Consider the following 23936-nt stretch of genomic DNA (forward strand, 5'->3'; position numbering starts at 1 on the left):
AGCCAGATGCTGCTAATTTTCAGTAAAACATGGACTCATGCTGGCATTTCTAGGGAGCTAATAAAGTGCAAGACTGGAAGCACGTTTTCTAGAATAACAGGCAGCAGTCTCAAGGTTAGAGGCGCAGCATTGTGTCTGAGAAGTCACCAAGTCACATTCCTCCACTGGCTTGGAAAATATGGGGACATAAAGGAGTAATGGTCAACAATCTATCAACATGTACCTCTGAGCAAGGCATTTACCCCCAAGTGTGTTGACGAAAAGTTTCCCATTTAAAAATCCAGCCGTTATTAAGTCGTGGTAGGCTACCACATGAGTTTGTTGTCCAATATGCACTCTATTTTAGCTCCGTTTGGTCTCCACTATCTTCTGTGGGAAATATCTGTCTCACTGGCTACTAAATGTTTTACTATTTTCACTAACTGTCAGTATCTGTCGGCCCTTTGGTACTTACAGTGGTTTTTTAAAGCACTTTATCCAGAACATCTGCCTTCTGCAACAGTAAACAAAGCTATAAGATGCATAGAGCTAAACAATGAGCTGAAACTCATTCAGTGAAGCCAAGGGCAGTTGCAGATTTAAGTGGTAATTCTCTGTAGGTTCACCATTACAAGCAAGCTTTTTTCAAATTGGCCCATTGTTTTTACATTGTCATTTGATACATTGTTTTCATTCACACTGTTGTTAAAACACTCGGAAAGAAATGGTGTAATGGTGTTTGTATTGCTTTCTGTAAAGTGCTGTGTGTTCAGGTTGAATTGCAGAGTTTTTGTCCATTTCTTTTTCATTTTGGTGTAACACAGAGTTTGTGCTGAAACTTGTTCCAATAAATTGCTTCCTCCGCCCTGCAGGAGTGGAAAAATCCTTTATTTGATAGATTTGATAGATTTACCATCAAGGATTACCCTCTTAACCTTAGCCTCTTGCTTCCTTATTGGCTTAGCTATTGATTGCCCTCTATCTACTCTTCTGCCTTCAAGGTGACCCATAACTAATAAACACTGGAAAAGTGTGCCATGCAGCAAACTAAAAATACACCTCCGTTTGCTGTGGTCTGTTCACGCTTATTCTTATGTTATTGAACATTCATCGAGCTGTGGGATGCCTTTCATTTACAGTGCCAAACGAAGGTTGATTGATTTATGCAAAATACTGTGGTCGACGTGAGAAACAGGCAGTGCTATAACACAACAACGACTATGTCATATAGTGCAAAAGGATTGAGGAGAGCCTAGATGGTTAAAGTGATCTTGTGCTGCGTTTCCCTCTCTTTGCTTCCTAAGAGGGTCACAGTGAGGAGTATGATGAAGAGGAAGCATCTGTCTCTAAAGTGTTTCTCCATTATCTACCCATTGTGAAGGGCCTGCACCTGAGCAAACAAAGAGCTTCCATTATGCCATATTCACCCAAATCACACCAGCACCTTTACATGCTGAGTGTGTGAGACTAAGAGAAGGGAATAGAGTGAAAGGAGAAAGGGAAATGTTGTATAGGAGCTCTAGATGTTTCAGTCTAGTGTGCTTCTTAAACAAATCCAACAATGACCATTAGTTACAAGAAACCTTTGCTCACCATCATTCCAGCTGAAATGTCTCCCTCTTAAATGGCTCTTAAAGCCGAGAGTGAGGAGGACACGGCTGTTTGTGTTGTGTTGTACAACTCCACATATTCCCCCTTTTAAAATGAGCACTTGACCTGCTTCCACACATTGGAGTGTCCTTTCCAGGGTAATGGTATTTTGCATAAAGCCATTACTAAGCTGAAAGCATGAAATCACTCCGCTTTGGTCCAGTTTTGTAAAGGCAGTAAAAGTGTGTCTGTCTGTCTGTCTGTCTGTCTGTCTGTCTGTCTGTCTGTCTGTCTGTCTGTCTGCGTGTGTGTGTTCATGTGGGGGACGGGGTGTCGGGTGGCTATGTAAGATGGCATCGTAAACACATTCTCCAATTTCATGTCATTTGACAAGGATTAGTTAATTAGAGGGGGAGTGTTAAATCACTGGGTTTGAGAGATTAAGTATAGTAAAAACAATCTTTATATATCTGGTCAAAGTCAAAGGTGTCATCAGATTTATTCATGAACCAACATTTATCACATGCAGTTGATAGCAAGCAGCTTCTAAAAATATCAACCGGGGTATTTTTGCCTTATCAGGCCCTGGTTAAAGACTAACCAAGGCTGTCAGTGGAAAGAGTGATTCCAGAGTGTCCTATCTTTCTCTAAACACACCACAGGGAGCCTGGGAGAAGACCTTGACCCCACCCCATCCTGGTCCTCTGTGCTCTGAACCGGGATGGTTCAGGCCAGCTGCAACATTGATCTTCCAGGCTAAAATTTCAAGGGCTGAAAAACAATCTCCCTGTTGGCAAATGGATGGCATAGCACCCGAGCTCTGGGGTCGTCAGTTCAGGGGGGGCCCGGAGGATGTGTGGACGGGTGGTGAAGGGCAGGAATGCTGGACAGGCAGAGGAGATAGAGATGTGTCTGGCAGGCCCTCCCTGGGGATATCTGATGCTCCTTTCTGACCAGGTGACAAGGTCATCGTCACTCTCACGACCTCTAGCACTAACTCACTTTGTACATTCTATATACAGCGTCATGTGGGACTGTTACGTGTCAGTCTGCCATGCTAAAACACAGCATAACAGACTGACATCTTGTGACAAATATACTAGGCTAAGGGCCCTAAACCCTTTTGCCTATAGAGATTTACCGATCTGTCCAATATAACCCTCTGCTGAGCAGAAGGTGAGAAAGGGGAAAAGTGAGTGCACATGTAGCATGAAACATCATGACGAAGAGTGAACCACATTAGTTACTGCACTGAAATTCCCCTGTTAGCTAAAAGTTACATTTTCAACAACATTTTAAATCATTCCTTTCAGAGGCATTTATTTTTTATTTTGAAGATTTCCTCAAGGCTAAAAAATTGCGCATGTTGCAACTACAGGTCCAAGATTCGGGGAGAAATTAAAATGGTGGCTTTGTAAAGCTGATTTCATCCATTTTATCTCTCATAACTTTGTACCCATCTCTTCCCCTGCTCTGTTTGAAAGACCTGTCAAAAAATATTAGCCTGTCATTAACCGAGTAGTCTGAAATTGTTACATAACATTTCTGCAGCCCGGTCGACAGGCTTTTCACCAACCTTTACAAAGTTTAAAAGCTACTGTCCTTTTTGTTCATTATTACACCATTGTTCATGTTATGTGCTTTTCAGCCATTTCATAGCTTTGAAAGTCATTCAATAGATGAACTACTTGTAAAATAGAAATACAAAGACCTCTAAATACTATTGAATGGAAGGTTGAAGGTCTGATTTACAAACAACAAGGAGGTATGGGTTACTGACTAATGATCATATCCAAAAGGGTCCAAGGTCTAAACATAAACCTGTGAAGCACAAATGAGCAACAGCAGGACTACATTTTAACTACAAAACTGTCTAATTCACTTGAGCGTAGAACATCACTGCTATGTTTCAGTATTTTTCTTTCTGTCAGGGCTCAGCATAAAGCATATAAGGAAGGGAGTATGTGGTAATAAACATGTTGAAAGTTTCAACAGAGAGAGTTTTGTGAGGATAGTCAAAAATGAAGGTTAAAACTTGTTTTTTGAAGCCTGCCTTGGCTGTGCTGTGTCAAATTGCAGAGTATGGTGGGAATTTAGGGAGATACTGTGAACCTCTGTATGCAGTACTCGCTCTTAATGAAAAACTGCAGCTGGTGGCTCCATGTGTAGCAGAGGAAGCATGTGGTGCATTACACATTATGCCCAGGTCAACAGTGGGAGTTAGTAGCAACATGCACTGCAGTGCGCCATCGTTATTTTTAAAGGTAAAAACCAAACAACAAAACTCAAAGCTACCTTTGTGTTTAAATCTGTGTTGTGGTTTGCATGCCTGGTTATTGTTACTCGGCCCTTTGTGCTGCGGCATATTTTGGTCTGAAAAGATCATCAACTATAAGACTAAATACATGACCTTATGTTCATGCTACAATATGCACTGTAACAGTCAGTTAACCATCAGCCAATCTGGGAACACATGGACCATCGCTCTGATAAGGTCAGGGGCCAAGAGACAATATTTTAAGGGTTTCCGGTGTAGCTAGCAGATATCCGGCAAAGACTTCCTCTTCCATGTGCTGTTCATTGTTTACAGTCAGTTTACCAACTGAAATTGAGTTAGAACTGAGAGATGATGATGCTTCACAAGCATTACCTTCGCAAGCTAACTTTAACCTATAAAAAGAAAAATAGTCTTCAGCCAATGTGTTATGAGACTACATTTGTGCAAATGCATTCTGCCTGCTATCAACCAAAGCTTGCTACACGTGAGTGGAAAAAGCTGCTCAGACTAAAAACAGAAACTGCAAGCTGTTGATTTGAAATCCTCTCCCTTGTTCAAATCAAATAATATAAGGGAAGGCTAACCCAGTACTTGAGAGATTGAAGAGCACTAAAATCTCATAGCTGGTGTTTGTGGAAGCAGCTGAAGAGCAGAGGAGTGAAGCAGCTGCAGTGGTGCTGAGCTGTGGGTGAACCTTGGTTAACGCATGTATAGGGGTTTTTGTGTGTGTTGGAAGGATGTAGTATGCAAAATAAAAATCCATTATTCAACAATGAAATGTGTTTTGTAACTTACTTATCTTCCATAGCATTGTGTTTTTAAAGCCACTCGATGCAGACGAGCAAAGAGAGGGAAATTAATGATCAGGTCAGCATTCCAATCAGTGTGGAGAATAAACAATGCAAAAAAAGCTAAGAATATTTATTATTCTGGGCTACAGATAGTATTTGAAGTATTATTTTGAATACATCTATTCCATAGCTTACATCCATACAGCCCTTCTCTCTCTAATACCATCTCTCTCCGTCTTTCATTCTATTTCTCTTTGCCCTTCCTGAAAGACAGATCTACGGAGCGAGAGCGTTCTTGTCTTATCGCCTGTCTCAACCCTGCAGAGAGAAATTCCTCAGCATTTGTTGAATACAAGTGTGATGGTGTGCGTTAGTGGCTCATCTGTGGCTGCACCTCCTCACCTGGCACTCATGTGATTAGATTTCATATCCCAGCCTGCTGCAGATAAACTCTATCTCCACCGGCCAGGCCCCTCAACATCAATCTGCCTTGCTGATGGCTCGTGTTGTGGCAGCGGTCTCATAAAAGATTCCTACCACCCTGCTCATGCATAACAATAAAAACCTTGATGTTTGATGCAGCATGCCATTTTACATACAAATATTGATTTTTATTAATATGACATGTATCTGAGAGAGAGACCATCAAGTTCTCTTAAAGGTTGAGCACCATGCCATGTTATCCTAATGCTAGCACTTAGGGGTTTAGCACTAACTTCCTCACAAGAAGCTCTGCACATCCAACGTGTGGTTGGACGGAGAAGGAAGTGGGAGAAAGGAGTGGAGCAAGACAGAACAGGTCTGTTTATTTATTGTTCTCCTTTGCCTTAACGGCTCGTGACCGGCTGGCTTTATTAAACTGGGCTTTGAGCACACACATAGCAGCACTAAAACTTCCTGATGGCTGAGAGGGGATCAATTCGATCTGCTGCCTGTAGAAATTACTGCCAAGTAATGGTACTCTTGCACAGGTAGGCCTCGCCTGCGTTAGGGGTTAAATGGACCATTTCAATTCTTTAATCAACTTCAGTATTAGCTGCATGAGAGGAGTGAAAGTCCTAACAGATATATACCGGTGCAGGCGGTTCCATCAATATCAAAATAGGAGTTAAAACAAATTCACCACTGTTAGTACGCCTAATACAAAACAGACACTTATCTGTCCGCAACACTATTGTTAAACCTAGAGCATGAACATTGTTATCTCTATTAGTGCTTATTCAAAAGCCTAATAGGTGCATTCTAATAAAACATATGCCATATCTGTTACAAATATATTGTATAAGAGAATACGAAGGGAGATTCATTACAGAACATATGCACAGTTTTCAGAAGCACTCATATTTTAAGTAATATTCATTGGCCTATCTATTGTTATTCTATAATTATTTATATGTATTTATATATATATATATATGTGTGTGTTATGTTACTTACTAAGTACACAACACATTCACATACAAAATATAAAAACAAGCTGCAATAAATAAAACACTAGTGATACTTTTATACAATACCAATTGTTTGGTTGGATTTCCAGATCTTTTTTCCTTTGAACATTCCCTTTCTGGGACCTTTTAAATGAAAATGTAAAAGTCTATGGCCCATTAAGGAGGTTAATCCAGATAATACCCTGACCAGAAAAATAGGGAGGAAAGGGTTGTCATTTACATCAACATTTCCTGAAATCATATTATGGTTGAAAATGTAAAAGCTCTGACTGAATGTTGTGAGTCCCTGAAACCCCTCCCCCGTGTTGTTGACATCACGGTCCTCCCGACCCCCTGCCACCTCTGTAAATTGCGTTTCACGGCTTGAAGGTTACAGAGAAAGCCCTGTGTTTGCAGAGGAGGCCAGATTAGCGCTCATCAGTTTTGGTGTTGGAGATCCCCGCACTGACCCTAGGGGCAAAAAGCCAAGCTGCTTTCACACTGCAGTACACGGGGACCCAAATGAGCCTACAGCAACCTATTGTCACTACTCACCCAGAAGAAAAGGCAGCAAATTGCCATGTCAAGAACTTTGGCCCCCATGCCAATATTATACACAGCCTTTGTCCATCACCTAGCCCGTTAATATATAAATGGATTTGCAAAGGATATATGGGGCAGCTCAATGCTTGCTACAAAATAACAACAATATGATTTAAGGTAGGAGTTTGTGTGGGTGTTCTCCTTAGAACATTAGTTTGCAGCAGTTTGAACTACAATAAAGGTTTACATTTGATGCAAATGAATGCATATTCAAACTGGCACAGTTTAGGAAGGAGGCACACATGTAGCTGCCTTCAGATGAGAAAAACATAAACAGATGGTTATAAAACATAGTTACAAGAAGCTAATGCAAGATATATTCTCAAGTGATGAGATGTCTGAGTTCTGCTTTGCCATGAAATTTAGAGGCAGATCAAAACAAGTAAACAGCTTTATAGGGAAGAAACCCATGGAAATTTGACCCTTAAAGAATACCCAAATCTAATAGCTCCATTTGTGTGAAGGATACACTTTTTTTCCGATTTCGGTATCTCAATGTTTTCATTATCACCTCTCATATTCCTACTTGTACTCTCAAGCTTCTCCCTTCTATGCCTACAGACACAAGTCATAATCCACTTAAGGAGATTTGATCATTTGTTTCTTGCTTTACTGAGGTAGTCGCTGTAGGTCAGAGATTTAAAGGCCTACTAAATGACATATATCATTAGGCTAAATGTCCTGTTCTTCTTAGAAGCCAATCATGCAAAGCTAATTAGGTATTTCTGTCTCAATGACGTTGACTGACACTAAGATTAACAAGCTTAAGGAGCACACTTGACTGGAGGTGAGAAATCTGCCATTATTGCCCAGATGATGAACTAGGTATTGCAGCGTTTGATTGCATTGAGTCCGTTTCCATTCTCCGAGGAGACCACATTACACATTACACTACTTACATCAGGAGAACACCTTCAATACGTTTCTGCGCTTGCTGAAAAAGAGTTATAAACTCATTCTTAAAAAAGAGTTATAAACTCATACTAAAGTACTTTGAGTACCTCCGTTAATCCATAATAATCTTGTCTAACATCTATACCCTGTGTGCTATGAGTGAAAATAAATACTGCAAGGGGAAACTGTGTTAAATTGGAATTAATGCCATGTTAGCATGCACATTGTTTCTCCATCCGGTCTATTGGCATACTCACACAAATCCGGTGTGGTTACCATCCTAAATGGCAGCAGTAAAAGAACACAGATCTTGCAGGAATGTAAAAGCGCCAGTAAAATAAAACGCATGATTTAATGACCATCTGTTGGGTACCTTGCTGCGACATTCTTTTTGAATGATCAAAGGCAGCGTCTGCATCCAGAGCGATTCACCTCAGGAGGCACGTCGGGGAATTAACAAGCCACCCAACACAGATCCTAGTCTGCATCAGTCTCACAAGGTGGAGGAGAGGGAGTAAAACAATAGTGTATACACAACAGTCCAGGGCCCTTTCTCATTTCTCTAATTCCCCTCCTCGACTCCTATCCTTGTGTCTTAGTCCCGCCAACAGGAGATGCGAGTGGAGGAGTCGAGGAGGGGAACCGAGGAGAGAGGAGGGGAAGCAGCAGGCGGTTAGAGAAATGTATATATAATCAGGTGCGGCGGGTACTGTAGGCTAGGTAAGGCTAAGCCTTCCCAAATATTTTTGTCACTGCATCTGGTAAAATTACAATATAATAATGTTTGAGTCTTTGACATTAGCGCTGCTATGCAGCCACCAGTAAACTGTACTACGAAGCCAGTTCAAAAGACCCTGGATATGTTTGAGTTATCTTAACTAACCCTAACAAACAAGATCTCGCTAAGCGGTCCTATGACGCTGGTTATCAACTGGGTAAATCAAGCCAGGGTTTCTCTGTCCGGCTGAGAGCGCGTTCAAGGGGCGGGACTAGCAACATTTGACCAATCACAAACATGGACAAGCGTACTGACAGCGCAGCGTCATACTTCATTAATGAAAATGAAACTATAATATTAGACAAATATGAAGAAGTTCAACTTTAAACATCCATGACATAATTACATTTGAGTTGAGTTTTTCGTCAACTTAATGTGTTGCTTAAAATAATACTTCTGCATACAGTAGACCATGTAACAGTGTGACACTGTAAGTGTTTCACGGGCAGATACGGCTCGAGAAGCTGACTCAGATAAGGAAATATATGATATGATATTATATGATCGATGATGTGATTGATGATGTTATTATGAAAGATAAGTGTGACACGTCGGCGTCTTCCCTGCAGGCGGCAGTTGTTCTGTATTTCCTTTATCCTGTAATATGACTTGATAGATTTAAACTCTGCACACTGAGCTCTGATTGGTCAGCAGGCGGTGCTTTCACAGAGTTGATCTCGGTTGATCTCTTATCTATTGGCGCCGGAGGCGGGCAGCGTCAGGTAAAAAAAGTTATTTAGCCTTCCCAAACCTGGGCCTCACGCGCCACCTATGTATATAATATATTTACTTTAAATTAATTCAGAGTGTGGTATAATGAGACAATAACAGGCTACAGATGCGGACATATATACACACACATATATATTTAGTATGAGAGTACTCTCATAATAACGTAACACTATCAGAGACTGGATATAACACCCCCCGCCTCCCCCCCACCCCCACCCATGAGATGTTCTTCAACATGGCACGCTGAAATCCATTTCCGGGTCAGTACAGGAGGACCGAGGAGTCGAGGAGGGGAAATTTGTGAAATGAGAAAGAGCCCAGGCCTACAAAATATGTGAGCTAAACAGCAACAAACTAAAAAGTTTGAAAATCCATTTGTACAATAACCCAGCGGAACAATTAAAAAGAGTTGTGTATTATTAGGATTCTTTTGTTGCCTTTCAGATTAGCCCTGCCATCGCCTTCTTATGTTTATGCCCATCCTGAGTTTCTCTAAGAGTCCATTTACGTGTTGGGGGATGGATGCCAAATGTCCAATCGGCACTTAAAAGAAGCATACACACACACGCACAGAGGCAAGCTGACGTCCTCAGACAGACATTCACAAACGCTCGGCTCTTATCACATCAAGGCTCAGTAAATAAAACATTTAACAGCTGCACCAGGCTCAGGATTGCAGAGACAGTACAGGCAGGCATCCAGCCTGGTCCAGCAACAGCATGCATAGAACACATTTTATTAGACACACCCTTAGATAAGTCAGACACAAACTTATACAAATACTTCTGAGCTGATATGAAGTTATAAACAGACCTAAACCTAAAAAGAAACGCTAGATTCTCAGGGAGATGACTAAACCAAACAAGCATGTCACTGGTGGAGCTAATGCTTGAAAAAAAATGGAGCATAAGGCATGACTAATCTCAGGTGGGCTCCAGACAAATAGCATTCCCACACAAACGCTTACAAAGCGCTACAGAGATTAACATACACATCCTTGGGCTGAAATGGTCATTACCGCTTTGTTGTGCTTTCTTTACCTTCTGTCTCTGTGTCTTGTCTTTTATCTCTCCTTAATTATTCTTTCTTTTCCCTGCCTGTCTGTCAGTAGCACTTTGTGCAGTCTTTAACATGCTGAGGGGACACATGTCCACCCAACGCCACAGAACAAATTCGCTACTTTGTTTGCGTTCACAGCTCATTTGGCCCAATCCATGTTCAAGCATTCTGTTATTGTCACGCTTGGTGAGGTTTTCTATGCAGCCTACCGAGGGGGAGAAACACGTTCCAGTCAGCTGAGGCTCACATTCACACTTCATCCTGCAGTATTTCCTTCAGGCTTACTTTTTATGTAGTGCACAGAACACCGTCTGAAAACGGTTACTGTGGAATAGCTTGTGTGCCTAATCTGTGGGGCATTGCCAGCACATTTCGAAAAGCAAATATAAAAGTTCAAACAATTGACAAGGAACCTCAAAAAGAGGAAAGGTGAAGCTGTGGAGAAACGCCATCAAGTTCAAAAGCTTTCTTTGCCAGTTACCCACCCACATCTTAACCTTTAGGGAGGGTCAAACACACACTTTAGATACAATCAGAGATAGGCACTACAGCTGAGTGTGCTTGATCGTACCCCCACCAGGGCATAGTCACACGCCCACGTATACATAGGCTCTATTTTATTCAAGATAACACCACCACCCCAAATTCTCCAATGATTGAAGAGGCTTGGGAAAGTGTCAGTGTGGTGTTGATCATTCCAATGGCCGTGGAGGTTGAAGGGAAGGGACATGGTCTTGTTTGCAATTTCACAGGTGGAGCTGGCGGGTGGTGGGAATGTCCCAGCTGGTCTCAAAGGTCTAATCTCCCCTAGCTAGCAGCAGCCCATCCACCCACCGACTGTAAACACAATGGCTCCCTATGGCACGGATCTGATTGCTGTTTCATCAGGGCCAGGAGTAGAGTCAGTGGAGAGGAGCTCCGTCTCACACTGTTTGATGAACTTGTTTATTTTTCCTGCTCATGGGAGGCCCAGAAAAAACTGATTGGCAAACAGCATGTTTAACCGAGGCTTAGAAAGCATTCCCGATGATGCTGGACGGTCAGAGCTACACCAAAGCCACGGCAAAAATGCTTAATTAGAGCTTTCTGAAAATAACGTCTTGATGCCACCCCCTATAATGCCCATTATTACTGCTAAGTATGCTCCTCCATCAAGTATGGCATGCGCTAATGTGAGTCTCACAGTAGAGAGCCAACATGTTCCAGTGGGCTTGAATAGCCTTGCTGCACTCTCTCACTCAGAAAATAATCTTCTTCCCAGCAGACACCTCTGCACATGCCCGACACATGGAAGGACCACATATACTAACCTTAATTGGTTTGGTAAATCTAAATCTATATCTGAAACCTCTACAGCATTTTACAGATAGATGGCCTATCTAGTATAATTGTTTTGACATTGTTTTTCACCCTACAAATCATGCTAATTGTTTTAGTTAAGCAGGTCAATCATGCAGTATATTATATTGATTAAGTCTAACGTTTGATGAAGAACCTTTTGTCCCCGACTCCTTTGCAGTTTCGCCTGCTACTTGTAGTGAAAAGACATGAATATGCAAAAGGAAATGAGAAGACATTACACACTGTTTTCCTCTCACTACCACCCACTGTGTCTGACATCTGTTCTCCACCTCCACCACACTTCTTACTCTGCACATCCCTCCGTCATTCTTCATACACCCTTTTTCCCCTCACCTTTTTCCCCTGTTCTTCAATACACCTTCCTCTCTCTCCACCTTTTACAGGTGCTTCTTTGGCTATCCACAGAGATCTGGCCCGCCACACACACACACACACACACACACACACACACACACACACACACACACACACACACACACACACACACACACACACACACACACACACACACACACACACACACGGCAGTTTGAGGGTGATAATTGAGTGTGCGGAAAAGAGGATTAGGTGGAGTGGCGGGCATCATCCCTGCAGTATAAACACTCATCTCTCCCTAAGGAAGGATACATGGAGCGTCTTTCACTTCAGTCCAACTGGCTGCCTCGGTGTCACTCTCAGCTAGCGTACTGGGATGGCTGCTGTGGCCCTCAGGAGGCAACAGTGAGGGGGTTAACGCAACTACATGCCCAGCACCTATGGGACACTTGCAGTTTCATCCTGACAGACGCGTGTTTATACTGCACAGCCTGGCTGAGGGGAGCAAAACAGTCACAGTGAGAGTGGAGATCTACACCAGGGGAGAGATAGGGAGAGAGAGAGAGAGAGAGAGAGAGAGAGAGAGAGAGAGAGAGAGAGAGAGAGAAAACTCCTCCTCTTCCCTGTGGTCTGACAAAAAAGATGACAGCTTTCCTCTGGAGCTCGCTCTGCCCTCCCTGGGCTCAAAACCTCACTTGTAGGCGAGCGGCCTGTCAGATACAGCTAACTAGGCTGCCCCATGAGATGCAGGAAGCTTGACAGTTTGTTACTAGTTGGCAAAAGGCCACTGTAGCAGGTCAGTCTCCGCAGAGAAAGTGCCAAAGAAGTGCCACTAATCAGCTACCAGGCACGTGAATATTATCCTCCCCTTACGCCCACAGCTAGTTCAAAGACTCATTATTATCAGTGAACTGTCTCATACTCAAGCCTCAGATTCATAAACCCAGCCAAATGCAACTGTAAACATTAGGTACTTGAGCGCAATCGGCGCTCTGTGGGTTATGTTTTTTGTGGTGTTTAGTGGAAAAATGACATTTAATGTTTATGCGCCACAGCGTGCAGGGACACTGTAAAGCAAGCAGCAAGGTAAAGGTCCATGAGCCAGCTGTAGTTAAGAGAGTGGTACATTGTACATTTGCATCTCAAATTGGAGAGTAATTAACGTTTGTGCTTGAACAAGATATGTATACCACACCTATTTGGTGTTGTATTGTTGAAACAAGTGAAGACAATGTTTTTGTCCAAACTAAATGGCTGTTAGAGTTAGTACCAACACCTGCCTGGCCTCTTTATTGATTTAATGGCAATGTCCTGCAAACTTCTTCCATTGATTTGTCCACTGGGTCCTGAATTACCTTAACTACTTTTAAAAGAGAAGATGGCATGGAAGGAGCCCCTTTGTTAAATAATTAAAATCTCTGCTTGCTACAGTAAGCATTGCTTCAAAGAAAATCAAACGGAAATGCTAGTTATTTCTTTTATATATGATTGGTATATTAACCGTCTTTTAATAGCATGTGGCTAAGTCCGGTGAGCCTCTTGTGTTGTCCTTCTAGCCCTGCCATGATTGGTGGGACACTGCTATGGGGTAGTGCCCTGCTAAGAACTGTCCCAATCTGTCAGATCTCATCACTCCATCCTGCATTGCTGGGGGCAGCGAGACCAAAACTGACCACTGAGTCAACTGACAAGACAGCTCAGCATCCAGTTATCCCAGAATAAGAATCAGACACACACTGGCATGCAAACACCAAGTCACGCAGACACATAAACGTAATACACACAGACACATGCATGAAAAAGACCATGGACTGGCTCAATGTAGAATCTACCCCCAAAAAAATGTGCTCTGACATGGAGGTTGGTGATGCTTTGAGTTGTCTAAAATCTCGACAACTGACCCAGAAATGCTCTCGCACAAAAGGGGGTTTTGGGTGTGGGGAGGGAGGTCATGTGTGATGCAGTGTGGAACAGAACTAAGTTGACACTTTCTTGCCTCTTTCCCAGGCCCTGTGGTGGTATTTCCACTGTTGTTACAATGAGGGGAGACAGAATAAGGTGGATCCTTAAACTGGGGTGCACCTAGTTGTTGTAAAAATGAATGGCAATTACTAAGAGGTTGAAATATATAGAAAGATGGCTACAATGTGTTGTGGGATTGCAGAAAATAAAAGCACTTCCTGTTCACTGATTGAAGTCAAAGGCCACCTTTGTTTCCTCGTATAGCCAGAGAATGAGAGAGGAAGAGGCTGCAGAGGTCAACACAAAGAGAAACAAGCAGCTGCAATATGTTTACAGCAGCAACCCAGGGGGGAAGAAGAGGACCCAACAACAATATTGCATCTATCTATTTTTACCTAAACGATCTAAATAGATGGCCTACTGTTTTTTCCTTGTAGGGAACCTTAAAAACATGTGTAAACGAAATACAAAGCATGCAAAGTTATACATAGCAACATTTTAAAACAATGACAGTAGCATACAATAGCTTTACGGTCATTCTGAAACATTGTCCTATAACTATGCTGAAATGTAACTGCACTGCATTGCCTCAGCTGCCTCGAGGCTTTGCTGCTACCCTGAAGTTTTGAGCTGCAGCTGGCCGAGCTTGCTTTTCAAACTGATAAGGCTCCACACTCTCTCCGTCCTCTGGTTTAATATACGATGGGAGAGATGGTATAGGAGTGAAGTCCTCAACCTCAAATGACCCCTCAGTGGCAAAAAGGCAAGGAGACTGTGTGTCACTCTGGAGATGATAGTGAAAATAGGAAGGTAAGGTACTGAAAATGTCTGTTGCTATTCTCCATCACACCCCATTTCCCCCTCTGTCAGATCTTTAAATCCACTGCAGGATTGTTAAATACTCTTTAGGGTTAAATGTAAAGACACATATATATTTTATTCTCTAAATAAATCACTTGTTTGGCTTATATTTTGTTTAATCAGAAGGCATTTTAAATGTCACTATTATCAGTAATTATTTAAATCAATCAATATAATGTTCAAAAAATAATTGGTTCTCCACATGCAGGAAAACCAAATCGTCAAATTACGATCAACAACCAACTAGAATACAATTCACATCATACAGAGACTTTCAGAAAAGTTTTGCATGACACAAATACACTTTACATTTTGAATCATGAACTGTGAGGGTAAAAGAAGAAGCCTCTCTTTCAACATGTGCAACTTTGAATAGTCCCGGTTAGATCAACAAAGCTTGCTAGACCACAGCCGGACACAGAAAGCTCCCTTCAGTTTGATATGCTGATATGTGTGCCGTTTTAAGTTAGGCCCTCTCCCTCACCCACACTGCAGTGCCAGGGATCAAGTGATGGCGTCAACTAGCTAATGACATGACTGCCGCGGGCAACGGCCGGCAGCTTGATTTATACACGGGGACAGAGATGAATGATTCATAGGTTAAGAGAGAGATACCAAGACACGTGGCAGCTATATGCCCCTCTCACTTGCTCTCATTCGCTGATACACACCTCTCTATACTGTAAATGCCTTGGAACACTTTATGTCACATAAGCGTAACATTACACAACTGGCCAGTCATGTTACCATTGCTTATAACTCTCTCCCTTCTATTGTCTCAACATTTCTTTTTACATCTCTTACTTAAGCGGTCCTTCTTTCCCTCCTGTGTTCATTGACTCCCTGATCATTTGTTCTTCCCTTTCCATTATAGTGCAATGCTAATCGTAAATATGGAAGGCAGTGTTGTAGGCTAAAATGAATGGCCCAATCATCCTGCATCAATTAGTCCATCCATCATTGCTGATTGGAGAAGGGGGTGTCCGTGGTGTCTGTTCTCTGTGGTGGCAGGAGGGAGATAGAGATGGCATTAGAGAGCTTTCACGCTGAAATGCAATTTCCATCACTGTTTGGGAACCATGAACTACAGTCCACACGATGACCTTGCCTTGCTAATTTTAGTAGAATGCCCTCTAAATGACGTCATATCTGTAATAATTGGCAGCAATGATCTGACAGCATGGGGGTACAGTACATCTCACATGGTAATTTTTCATTATAATGATTCCTACTGAGATGTCATTGTGCTTGACAAAACTGTACCTATAGTTATCAACCTCATTAAAAGGGCTCAGAGACAAAAAGACAGTTACACTGACATAACGGATCAATATCTTCCTGTACAACATAGAATACAAACAATAAATACATGTGGGTCACATGGAGCATTGTGGCTTTCTTGCATGTTAGGCAGTCAGTATACTGTGTTACACATTTTTAAAAGAAAGGCAATCCAATATTTGTATAATGCAGTGAAAAGTAGGCAAAAAGAGAACAATTCTAAAGCCCGGTCCTAAATACAACCTACAGAAATTAGGTAAAAATACTTGCTTTAATCACACAAAAGAGAATACAAATGTGTTTTTTGCTGTGAGTTTACTGTGTAAGTAGTTTCTAACAGCAGGGCCAATCCCGCAGTGCAGGACAGACATACATTAATATCAATGCCATCTCCACCCTTGAAAAAGCACATGGAACATCGCAGCACAAACACAAGGTGGACCTAGATCATAGTGTATCTTACTGCCCGGTAAATATGAGGAGATAAGTAAATCCCGAGGGTAACGCGCTAAATAAGGAATCTTTGCATTCAATTTATCATTTTTACATTATTTAGGCTACTCCACAGGGAAATACCGTATCTCTGTCATAAGTTATGCTAATGGCTGGTACTACCATCTGTGAACTGAGGACCATCAGTCAAGCATAGTGTGCAATCTATGAGTTATGGGAATAATGTGCCATCTATAAGAGATTCATCATAAAAGGGAGTTCTGGGGCTTCCAGTGATCTGATATAGTCGCGACAGGGACATCAGGCCATCTAACCCAAAGCCGTCACACAACACCATCTCCACCAATACTCCTCCCCCTGCACAAAGAACCATGCCGGGTCCCCTCCAATCTACTCAATAAACAAGCCTGGGGCAGAACCCAGACAGGAGATAATGGTTCACCTGGAGGTGACAGGAAAAGAAAACAGAGCTCTTTGCATAGCGAATGCAGATAAAGATAAGCACAGTGAAGCACTTAGGAATCTTGATAAAGGATTATCCAAACAAGTCTGAAACTGAATACATTTTCTTTTTTTAAAGCATGCAGGAGCACTCTTTTAGAGAGAGCCAGTACTAAAGGTATTTTCCTGCTGAATTTGCAAAGCTGATGTTGTACTTCTGTGGTCAAATACATTTAGTAAAGAAGAAGTTCTCACATTCCACGCAAGGTTCAGAACCAGGGCAATATTCTTCTTCTGTTAATTCCATTGTTAAATTTCAGGCCTTTTAATACACCGTTTTCTCAACAGATCCACTCCGGGTTGATGCGAGTCTCCGTCCAATGATATCTTTAGTTGCAGAGGAGGGCAAAGGAGCACATGCACCACCGCAGCCAGGCATTATCACAGCAAGTATAATTAATCTCATACTTTAGAATGTGTTGGTACTCGCTATGACTCACAACACTGTTTAGGAAACGTATGAGGGAGGAGAGCCGGGGGCACATGGCACAACAGCCTGTGTTACGCAAGCAATGACAAAAGGCTGGCGAGTTCAGTGAGCGTTAGCAGCCCGTGGCCAAATTAGCCCATATCAGGACGTACAAAAACCTCCATGCATGTGCCCTGCCGCTTAACTGGAGCAGAGAAAAGGAGGCCCAACCTGAGAAGAACGATTTGTTTGGGTGGTCGAGTTAAAGCCTAGTGCTAAATGGGCAACGGTTCTGGTTAGAATGCTAATGAGCCCATTCCCCTCCTGGATGGAGACATCAAAGGAGAGTGGAGCTCCCTCTCTCCGGCTGCACAGGGCTTCATGGTAACATTACATGGTTCAGTGTGCGCCTGCATCAATGTGTCTGTGTGCGCGCGTGTCAGTGGGCGTGTGATAAGGCGACAAATGCACGGGGGGGGAAAGGAGAAATAGACAACATGATGTTTACATTAGGTCTATTCTCTTGGGACTGTGCCAGCTTCCAGCCATGCTGTGACACACATCACACGAGCAACCTGGTACCATTCATAATTACCCTCTATTCACCGAGGCCTCATTTAGCATGCCATTATCAGAGATCATTGTTATTTCCCTCTATGTATGTATGGAATCCCAGTGAGACCAACGTGTCTAGCGCAGATAACAGTGCTATTTCGGGTTAACCCCATTGTGTACATAATACTGAAGACATACAACCCATAGAGAATTCCCATCAGTGATTTCTAAGGATTTAATAGAGCACCAGGGCATAAGAATCGTTTCTAGATTAATTTTGCTTGGAACTGATGCTAGGGAATATAATAAAGCATTTATTTATTTTTGGGCACTGGACGAATTGCACCCTGGGCTTTATTTTCACCCCATTCACATCGCACTGGCATAAAGCCAAAAAAATATCACAAATATAAGTATTTTCTGCTTTACTTGGACCACACATTTCACTTTAAATTAATAATACCATATACGGTGAAGTGAAACTTTCCTCCCAAAAGTTACCTTCACATGGGGATAACATCAATTCCTCAACAAAAATAAAATGTCTATAGCCAGGAGAGTTTCCAAAAGTGTGTAGGTGGTATACTAACTTTTTTTTTCTACATAAAGCAAACAGTTTTCACATACTGACGGGAGGCCCACCTCTAGAACTAAGAGAACTAAACATGGCTCAGGTGTGTGAGGCCAACATGATGGATCATCCTGCTGTGAAGCTGCCCCACTGCAGAGCCCTGAGAAGACAGCTGGGAGATAAGGTCGGCCTTATATGAGAGCACATCTCCTCTTCACATCGATCCTCCCCGCCACCAAGGCAGGAGGTCTTCACATGCCAAGCCACAGATAGGGGTAGAGGGAGATCCGGGGTCAGAACGCAGAGAGCAGTTCTGCAGGTTTAGCAGCCATCTTCTAGTGATAAAGACACAGGAAGATAAAACCCCTCTTTTCCTCGTGCAGATAAAAACATAAAGCTTTGTTAAATTATCAAGCTTCGCCAATGTAGCAAAAACAAGCTTCACAAGAATGCACACATAAGTAAAGAAACAGACTTGAGGTTATAATTATGAACACGAGGAAATGTGAGTCTTTGTATTTTACAGTTAGTTGGCCTTGTATCTTCTGCCAGCAATGTGGCAGGAATGGAATCACTGGAAGTACAAAGCTAAAAGAATGAAAAGAGGCTTTGCTCTCAAAACATGACACGAGCTTTAGAATTCCTTTGGAGTTAATAAGCACAGCTGCAGGTCACAATCAACTCAAAATGTTTTCTAGCAGCGTTTGACATTAATTGACACACAAGATCTCACGTGACTGTGTTGACAGTCCCAAATTCCACTTCATTTTGGTTGCTGCTGTGTTGAAACGGAGCAATCTTTAATACCTTTACACCTATTACTCGCTAAAGAAGAACCTTGATCAATCAACAAGGCTCCGTGTCCTAAGATTCGCAGAGCTGGGTGATTTGCCATAAAATAACAATAATGAAAACATAATAGCAAAGAAAATTGCTTCTTGTGTTTTTCTATAGACGGAGAATGAATACTGAGAGCCGAGTGCAGCAGAGACCGACACCAATCAGGAGGACAGTATACCTGCCTTACAGGGCCAGGCTTTGTTATGGAGACGTGTGTTTGTGACCTCTGATCTCAATCACCAATGGGTTTTTTTCAAAAGCACTGAGGGCCTCTCCATTTCACTGTTACAGATTGGGATGCGGTAGTGCTATACAACAACAGCTGGAACGTTTGCAGTCTTAACCGTGTATCAGAAGATAAGGGCCACTCCAGGCTTGTGATTAGATGTGAATAAGTAATTTCAACAGGCTCTGTGTTCTGTACTCTAATGGACATTATGTGCAGGTAACTATGCTGTGGCTTTGATGTTGCTTTAGACACATCCCTCGCCTCAGATGAATCAGATTTCATGCCAGGTGTTTAAATCATAATAAATAAATAGAAACTGAAAGAAGTGCCATTTTGCAAAGTGCGTAATTATGTCCTATGTGCTGCTTTTGTTAAACAGATGTATTCACTCTATAGGAGGTATATGAAACTTGGAGGAACATTTTTGACAGAACAATTGACATCTGCATGTGACATTTTAACAAATATCCCACACCATTATTATTTTTTGTTTTGTTCTGAGATTTAAACAATGTTTTATGTTTGTATGCACTGTGGATAAACAGGAAAAACATGGTTCACTGTTATTAGATATTAACTTGTGAATAGGTATATTTCATAAAATGCAGCCTAATGTACAGAGAACATTCTGTAAAACTGAAGCCTATCAGCAGACGATGACATATTCAAAGTGACAACCGACACAGATGGATAAACAGATGCGGAAGCAGTGACCTTATTTCATTGTCATACTATTCCAACATATCGTCAAAAAATCCCCTTCGGACTCAAAATTAACAGTCCACATCTAACTGGGTGGAATATTCCCCAACCTCTTATTGCTGTGGTGAAGAGTGATTATTTCAATCATGTCAGTGAAAAGTCAAATTGAGAAAAGAACAGTTGGATTGGGCAGTAACAATCCTACTGGACTTCCCAACCCATTATTCCCACACTACGGTCTGCTGCCTCAGATTCCCTGCATTGCTTTGATGATAATGTTCTCCGGCAGGCCGCTAAAGTTTATACCGTCTCGCCGTGTGGCACAGTGTGAAGCTGCACTGCGCTCTAATGTTCTTGCCTTGCATTCAGCCCCATTTTAAACAAACACTTGAGGCGAAATAGACACTAACGTCTGCCATGAACCCAAGGAAGAACATGGATGACCATGTGAGACATGGAGAGTAACATTAATTGCTTCATTACCATGGGAACAAACAATGTAAAGTATCACAAATATGTTAACTCACCTCCCCCTCCTCCCAGAAGACTGGAATTTGCTGAAAAGAGAAGGAAAAAAAGAATGTCAGAAAAACTTCAAGAGTAAGCAAATATGGATTAAGAGTCAGCAATATTTGGACATTTAAAGTCTGGATTCTCCAACTGCAAAAGTGGGATTTTTCTGAAAATACATCTTAGAAGCACATTTTTCTTTACTCTTATGATAATCTTATATCTATTAGAAGTATTAATAACACATTTCACTGAGAATCTGAACAGAAAATGCAAGTCATCGAAAGAAAACAGGTTAGTATAAGGTGCCAAGAGAAGCCTGAAATTGGCTTGAATGATTTAGTCACATATTTGTTGTAACTCTTTTTTCTGGCAATGCAAGATTTAAAAAAATTAATTCTGGTAGCTTCTGAAAACACCAGAAACATCTAAAAAGGTAGAAAACAAAAAGAAGGTAATCTGATACTTTGTTTTAACCACATCCCCAATTGACAGAAGTAATTATTTTGTGTGGTTGTGTTTTTCTTTGAATACTAAATTTTGAATAAAATTGTAATTCATGCAGCAGCTAATTTCAATATGAGCTCCTTGGTAGATTTCCATCTTGGCAACATGACAGAGGTTACATTCAATACAACATTTGGTTCATAAAAAGCAATTAACAGTGGCCCAAAGTTTGAGAAAGTAGACATATTTTCATGAAACAAATGACATATTGGAGCTCGTCCACAAAAGATGTTTCTCTTTCAGTAGCATTGTAGGTTTGTGTGCTATTCATTTCACAACTGGAAAATGTATGTGAATGTCCCTTAAGTTGAAAAAACAACTTGAATACAGTTATCAAGACTTTTAGCAAAAAGACACAGCACATCTTCTTTGTAGTTTCCATGGTGTCTAGATGGTATGACTATCTGCTCATGAACACACCAAACTTGGAAATGGGTGTCAAGAGGAGCAAGTGAATGCACCATTAGCCTAAGCGGAGGTCTGTGTTCTCCAAGTGGCTTTCTAGGTTCTTTAAGGGAACACAAATCTTTGGACTTGAGCTCTTCAAAACAAGACTTGTGTTAAAAAAGGGAGATGCTACATTCTCACGTGTGACAATTATATCTAGAACACCCTCTTTAATAAAGCCTCGCTCAATGTTATTCTGTTGTCAGTATTAAGACAGTTGGTTCAAAAACACATACTATAACTCCGCCCTGTTGTCCAACATTAACCGTAGTTTACTGGTTCAAGAGAAGGTACCATCGGCTAAGTGGAGAGTGTATCATTAAAAATGAACCTATCTGTCAGTTGGAGACATCCGTTGCACATGAGAGGAAAAAGATTAGAGGGGATTTAGAGTACATCTGTTCATTTCAGTGTTACTGAAAGTAGGTAGCCTATGTGTTTGAAGTGTAGTTCATCCAGCGGGCATTGAGAAGAATCATACACTGCAACATGCCTTTTAATGATCTTCAGTTTCAGCGACGGCATTGGCTATCATTAGAAGTGAACGCTACTATTAAAAGCTTATTATTTCTCAAATACGTTTTGGTGCACAAGCAAGAGATAATGAACAATTTGGTATGAAAGAAGAGCTCTCCAACAACACCACAGTCCTGAATCTTGTTTTTTAGTTTGGGCCTGAATACGTGTATGAAGGGGACTTCTGGAGTTCACTCAGTTTCCACACCTTTCTGTGCCACCATTATGGCTTTGCATTGTTCTCATTTGAGCACCACACATATGAGTGGGCACGGGGACAAAGAAAGCTCTCCCACTGCAGAATTTGTTTCATCAAAGAGCTTTTGTGTGTGTGTGTGTGTGTGTGTGTGTGTGTGTGTGTGTGTGTGTGTGTGTGTGTGTACAGTATGAACATAACATAAACACAGAAGAGACAGCAACTCAAACAGGGATATACTGACAATCCACTGTCATGTTTACAATAGCACCTCTCCAGGTTTTTCTGTGATGAAAAAGACTTGTGTACTCTCCCTTTGTTGAGCTCTGGAATGTTTCAGCTATCAACAGCAAGCATACAACTCAAACATGCATTTCCAGACAAACAAAAACCTGCCTGTTCACATGCTGCTGTAACAAAAACAAAGCAGAATCTGGGACACTGTAAGGTATATCTAATCTAATCTCATTTGTGCTAAAGTATGTAGTCTATGGTAGTTATTCTTATGATGAGATATGATGATACTATGATATAAATGCTTAAAAGCTTCTTGTTGTTAATCTATCACCAGTAAAATGTAAAAACTAGTCCCTGTGCCTAAACTAAGAGTATGCAGGTTTTTCATAAAGTCTATCATCATTCTCTAATCTCCTGGGGAGTCTTCCTATTCCTGAGCTATTAAAACACTGGGGTTTAATTACCTGACATTATGGAAATGCATACCTGAGGGGGCGCTTCATTTACTCCACACCTAATCAGAGATTGGAGATGTGGTTGCTAATCAGTCAGAAACAAATCTCTTGTGTGTGTGTGTGTGTGTGTTTGTGTGTGTGTGGTGGTACTAGTGAGCGGAGTAATCCGGGGGTTGAGATGTTGGATGCTTTCTAACCACATGTGACTTGGTGTGATCACGGCAATAGCCCACTGGGAGATGAAGAGCATTTGACAGCCATCTCATCTCTGCAGTGGGTTTGATAAATATAGAAGTAAGGAGGGGTAAAAAAAACGTGGCTTTATGCCTTTTCATTTCCCCTCTCCCTGCATCCTCTCCTTTAATGATCAGAATGTCATGAAAAAGTGTTTTGGCAGTTTATCTTAAAGCTCACTGTGTGGCTTATGCACACACACACACACACACACATATCTGTAACCTACAGAGTCACTGAGCTCAGCCCACAGAGATACATATCAGGGCAGAGATTAAAATCCCAAAGTGGATGTGGACTTGTTTTGACACTCCGTCTTCAAGCATGAGATAAATAAGAAACAGCTGGGAGAGAAGTTAACCTACAGCAGCACAACGAGCAGCCCTACACTGGCTGTGTGCTTGGGCCATATGCAGTATGATTTTCCTGAGAAGTGCTTCAATTATCTTGAGTGAAAATCAAAACAGAAATCCATATTTGGCCACATCCACTCCATAATGCATATTTTATAGAGTGTGTATTAATTATAAACTAGCTCTCCTTGCTGTTTGTGCCTGCCCTGGGCTCAGTCAGGCTATCTTGTGGCGAATCAACACATTTCTGCCTTCAGGGAAGCAGTGGGAGAGCCAACATTTAGTATTATCAGAAGACCATTATCT

At 41.7% G+C, this 23936-nt stretch overlaps 1 long non-coding RNA gene across 1 annotated transcript; it reads right to left on the minus strand.

Annotated features, from left to right (window-relative positions):
* Window positions 1-18170: 18170 nt before the first annotated feature.
* LOC104953507 (uncharacterized) lies at window positions 18171-20732 on the minus strand. The gene is made up of 2 exons (XR_799232.1): window positions 20703-20732; window positions 18171-18739 (listed from the first exon to the last, which is right to left on the minus strand). It is a non-coding gene; the product is annotated as an uncharacterized lncRNA (long non-coding RNA).
* Window positions 20733-23936: the final 3204 nt, after the last annotated feature.

Source organism: Notothenia coriiceps, unplaced genomic scaffold, assembly GCF_000735185.1.
Source record: "Notothenia coriiceps isolate Sejong01 unplaced genomic scaffold, NC01 NC01_scaffold00021854, whole genome shotgun sequence".
NCBI lineage: Eukaryota > Metazoa > Chordata > Actinopteri > Perciformes > Nototheniidae > Notothenia > Notothenia coriiceps.